Source organism: Pongo pygmaeus, chromosome 10 (assembly GCF_028885625.2).
Source record: "Pongo pygmaeus isolate AG05252 chromosome 10, NHGRI_mPonPyg2-v2.0_pri, whole genome shotgun sequence".
Taxonomy (NCBI): Eukaryota; Metazoa; Chordata; class Mammalia; order Primates; family Hominidae; genus Pongo; species Pongo pygmaeus.
In genome coordinates this window covers 50,266,401-50,272,400 of record NC_072383.2, presented here as the reverse complement: position 1 = coordinate 50,272,400, position 6,000 = coordinate 50,266,401, and positions in this window count along the sequence as shown.

Here is a 6,000-nt window from a genome sequence, read left to right as displayed (position 1 = left end):
GGACCCAGTGTTCTTGGCCTGCTTGAATGTTAAAATTTTTTTTTTTTATTTCCATAGGTTTTTGAGGAACAGGTGGTATTTGCTTACACGAATAAGTTCTTTAGTGGTGATTTGTGAGATATTGGTGCACCCATCACCCAAGAAGTATACACTGAACCCGATTTGTAGTCCTTTGTCCCTCACCCCCTTCACACCCTTTCCCCCGGGTCCTCAAAGTCTGTTGTGTCATTCTTATGCCTTTGCATCATCGCAGCTTAGCTCCCACTTCTGAGTGAGAACATACGATGTTTGGTTTTCCATTCCTGAGTTACTTCACTTAGAATAATAGTCTCCAGTCCCATCTTGCAAATATTGTTAATTCATTCCTTTTTATGGGTGAGTAGTATTCCATCATATATATATGTGTATATATATATATATACATATGTGTATATATATATACATATGTGTGTATATATATACATATGTGTGTGTATATACATACATATGTGCATATATATGTATATATACACATACATATGTGCATACATATGTATATATACATACATATGTGCATACATATGTATATATACATACATATGTGCATACATATGTATATATACACATACATATGTGCGTACATATGTATATATACATACATATGTGCGTACATATGTATATATACATACATATGTGCGTACATATGTATATATACACATACATATGTGCGTACATATGTATATATATACATACATATGTGCGTATATATGTATATATACATACATATGTGCGTATATATGTATATATACATATATGTGCGTATATACACGTGTATATATGTATATATACATATATGTGTGTATATATGTATATATACATATATGTGTGTATATATGTATATATACATATATGTGCGTATATACACGTGTATATATGTATATATACATATATGTGTGTATATATGTATATATACATATATGTGTGTATATATGTATATATACATATATGTGTGTATATATGTATATATACATATATGTGTGTATATACATGTGTATATATGTGTATATATACGTATATGTGTGTATAGATATGTGTATATATATACACATATATGTGTGTATATATGTGTATATATATACATATATGTGTGTATATATATGTGTGTATATATATATATATCACATTTTCTAAAAGAAGACCTGCTTCACCTTCCCACAGAGGATTTTGAAGCCTCATGGGGCTTGATTGCTTCTGTTGTAAAAATTATACCTGCTTATTATTTTAATCTTGGAAAAATAGAAATATAGAAAATTTAAAAAATTCACCACTACATAAAACGACTACTGTTAACACTTTGGTGTGTTTTCTTTTTGAACATGCTTTTCTAAAGTATTTAGCTTTAGTCAGTTAAAATATTTCTCTGCTCATCCTATACTGCCAGTCTTATCCTAGGCCTTCTTTTCTGTGCCTAGGATTTAGTGGTCATACTGATTATTCAATTTTGATTTTTCCTTTTCCCACTTAACATTAATACAGAATTTTTTGGTTTGCATAAGCCCAGTAATTTTTATTAGCTATGTAATATTTCATTGGTGGACACAGTTAACTCCTAATCCCTTTTTTGGCCACTTGTTTTGGGAAAATATATACAGTATACTGTGTGTATTTTTGGTAGGGAGGTAGAAGTAACTCTCACCAACTGTAGAAAATTCCATTGAGTATGTCTCTCTAAATCACTTTCCTTTCCAGATATCAGTTTCTAATTCGTCAGTGTCTCTGTCCTAAATCTTTAGGAAGATGTATCTCTGGTTTTAATATCACTCTGGTAGAAACTGAAAGTGCTGAAACAGCAACAATCTCAGAAAATACCCGATCTTAGAGCTTTCTGGGCATAATCATACATACCTCATATTGCCTCGGTCAGCAGATAGTTGATAGGTAGATCATAATAAGAAAACCCTGCTAACTAAGCAATAGTTACTAGACAGACTGTTCCCAAGTAGAAGGCTGTATTTATTTTTTTGTCACTTTTAGTGTTAGGGGAGCCAAACCCATGAATTTGTCTTTGGCCCACTGCCAGCTCCAGGAGAGGTATAAGGTGACACCTCGGCATTCTGGCAGGGAAACATGGAGACACTTTCTTCCCACCTCTCTGTGTCACTCACTGCCTTGGAGTCACTGTGAGCAGGCAGGTGTATGCTTGAGGTGCCAGAGCACAGGCTTTGGTAGCGGCTGGGCCATGCTGCTGGGAGGGTGCCAGAGAAGGAGCAGCACAGCCTTGGCAGAGGCCGCCACTCTTGTGGACCAGCACAGAGGGGCACAAAGCCAAGGCTATGCTGAGCCAGGCGGTTATAGCAGCTGGAGTTTCATTAGCCCTGGGGTGAGAAAGAGCATCTCCGCCATCATGGCTGGAGGCCAGGACCATGGAGGCAGACAAAGGAGCTATGGAGGTGGATAGTTTGGGGTGGGAAGCCTAGCAGGGAGGGCTTTGGTCTTGACAGTGGTTTTGGGGAGCATGAGTCTGTAGGTTCTCTGGTCTGCCCTGGAGTCATCCAGGAAGTTGTAATAAACCAAAGCTTTTTGGAGTCTCTGGATGTGGTGATTGACACTGAGGTCCAGGAGGTAAAGTAGTAGGAGGAGGAGCAGCTCAAGAAACTCAACAACTTTTCCTCCTTCATTGACAAAGTGAGTGCCCATGCTTGGAGGTCAGAAAGCTGGAGCTGGATAACTCGAGGGACGTTCGGAAAAGGCCTGTCTGCCATGATGGAAATGTAGCCTGTGGCTACGGTATTGGACAGTACAGGTCCAGATTATCTGAGGCCAACCACTTTAGTCCCTATCTCTAGAAACTGGCCCTGGTGAAAGGCGCACACTTTGTTTTTCATGTTCTCCAAGCCTCCCCCAGGAGACTGTGTCTGAGCCTCAGCAAATAATAGGGTTAAACTACTTCTGTCACAGCCTGTGGGAATTAATGCCACACTGGAACCACTTGTCACTCTTGCCAGGCCAGCAGGGACTTCTGAAGTCCTCTATGGCTGTCCTCTGGGGCTGAGCCTTTCAAGTTCCTATTTCCAGGTACAGTTCCTGGAGCAGCAGAACCAGGTGCTGCAAACCAACTGGGAGCTGCTGTGGCAGCTGGATGGCAGCTCCTGCTGCACCACTAGCCCAGAGCTCATCTTCGAGGGCTACATCAGCAACCTCAGGAAGCAGGTGACCCAGGTCATGGCAGAGAAAACCAGGCAGGAAGTAGAGCTCAAGAACACTCAGGACTCGATGGAGAAATACAAGAGGAAGTGAGTAAGCTTGGGGATGGTAGGACAGCTCGTATTAGGTCCCAGATCTCGGTCTGAAAGAAGTGCAATGGCAGAGAATTAGCCTCTCCAGCCAGGAATCCTTGGGATCTCTTTCTGTTTGTTTTCTTTTTGTGAATCTATTTCTTATGGATGTGCATTCAGAGGTGTAAGAAATACAGAGAAAAGGGACTATCTGCAGACATAACAATCTTCTTCTTTTTTTTTCTTTTTTTGAGACAGAGACTCGCTCTATCCCCCAGGCTAGAATGCAGTGGCACGATTTTGGCTCACTGCAACCCCTGCCTCCCCAATTCAAGCGATTCTCATGCCTCAGCCTCCTGAGTAGCTGGGATTACAGGCACCCGCCACTATGCCCGGCTAATTTTTGTATTTTTAGTACAGAAAGGTTTCATCATGTTGGCCAAGCTGGTCTCGATCTCCTGACCTCAGGTGATCTGCCGCCTTGGCCTCCCAAAGTGTTGGGATTACAGGCGTGAGACACCGTGCCCAGCCAACAGTCTTCTTGTCTACTAAATCCGACAAGATGTGAAGCAGAAATCAACAACCAGACAAATGCTGAGAATGACTGTGGTGCTGAGAGGCAGCTGAATTTACCACACTCCTGGTCTTAATCCTAGCCTCTTAATTCAGTCTGCTCTGCACTGGGCTTGGTTTCCTCAGCTGTAAATAATCCCTGAGCCTAGTTAACCTCCAAGTCAGCAGCGGCTAAGTGCAAGCCTGTGAGAAACAATGAGAATGAAGGCCTCTCCTTTTATTCTGGCTTAAAGTCCTGTTTTCTTAAGGCTATCACTGTTCAGGCTGCAAACCCACTCTGCTGGTTTTCAGACGGGGAACTGACCTTCCCTCTGTGCTTGCCCTGTCCATGCTACTCTCCCTCTGGCATCCTGACAGCGCAGGTAGAAGTCTCCCAGACCAACCTGAAGGGGCCCATTGCCTCCTTTCTTTCAGGATGTCGACAGCACCTGCTTGGTCCACGTTGACCCCAGTGCTAAGGCGGATGTCCTGCAGCAGGAGGTTTAATTCTTCCAAGCCTTCTATGCTGCGGTAAGTCTGGGGTCCAAGCTCCCTGGGGGCCTGGGATTCTTGGAGAACTGAAGAAGGAGAAGGCTTGATGTGGCTCTGAGAGCCCCAAAAGGTGGGAGACTGTTTCCTGAGGAGTAACCCTTGCCCTGCTGCATAGGAGCTGGCCCAGGTGCAGCAGACCATCAGTGACACTAGCGTGGGGCCCTCCATGGACAGCAACAAGCACCTGGACCTGGCCTCATCCTCTCTGAGGTCAAGGTGCAGTGAAAGGAGATTACTTGAAGGTGCAAGGTTGAGGCTGAGGCCGAGGCCCTGTACCAGACCAAGATGAGGACCCATAGAAGTGTTCTGCACTGGGTTATGCCCAGGGAGGTTGAAGGATCCCCTCCCTCCACCAACAGGGGTTTGTGAAGCAGGCTTACTGTCCAGAGGTTGCTAACTTGTCTGAGTCCAGCGAGGCAGACCACACTCACATGCAACAAGTTACAGGAAGAATATTTATTGCTTCCAGACAGCAAAGAACAACAGAAGCCCAGGATTCATGTTGAGTGGGTCCCTAAGGCTTAGAAAAGCTGCCCAGAGTGGATGGAGTCATGTACCCCACTTACACTACGGCTAAGGAACCCTGAAAAGCAGCCTGCCCAGAGTCTTATAACCCAAGGGAATGTGATGTGCTGGGCTAAAGCATTGAAGGACACTGTGTGTCTAGGGGAAACCAAAACAGCACCCCAGCTGCTCTGACCCCTTTATCTCAGCATGCTGCATTCCCAGAACAACCTGCAGTTATTCTTGAGAACTACAAGTGAGAGAGCAGGGAGGACTGGGTCGGGCCAAGGTCATCCAGAGAAGTATCTTGCATGCAGGGTTGACCTGCTCCATTTGCCCTGTGGCTGGAAGGGTTGCCTAACCTCATACATCTGGTGAAAGGCTTCGGCTAGGCCACTGGAAGTTACTGGGACTCTGGCTTCCTGGGGTCTTGCTGGTCCTGGGTCAGGGGAGCCATCTCAACTCTGCAGACTCAGGTGCATTGAGAAACACCAAGCAGCCTTCACACCAGTGCAGTCAGCTCCTCATTCCACACATTGTGCTGGCCAATATTTCAACTCAGGCTGGCTTCCTTCTACCTCCACTGGCTCCCCACTGCCTTCCCACCTCCACAGTGCATGGAAGCCCATCTCTGGGAAGCCTGACGTTCCTAATACTCACCTGGGTGGAAAATGATTTAAGGTGGTTCTTTGGTAGAAATAACACTTCTAGGTCCACACATAAAATAGTGGATATCTTTCTCCCACTATGGATTGTTTATGTTACTATCTCTTTCATCAAGATCTGACTGGGACAGAGCATTCCATATTATTGTCTAGGAACTGGCTGGGTGATCTTTGATAATTACGTAAGTATGTTACACAGGAATGTTTTGTTTTCTCAGCTAGACTATACATTCCTAGCAGACAGTAATATGTCTCCTCTGTATGTTGGTTTTGGCCACAGTGACCAGCCTGGGCAGGATATACAAGTCCTGGTTGACTGAGGCTTAGAGATCTGGGGTTAGGAGCCCTGCTTTCACTCTCTCTGTGCTATCTTTTCACTCTTGCCTTCCCCCACTTCCTGTACCAGAAGCTCCAGGTCACTGCCAGGAGGAAGGGTGAGGACCTCAAAGCCATTTAGATGGAGGCTGATGAGC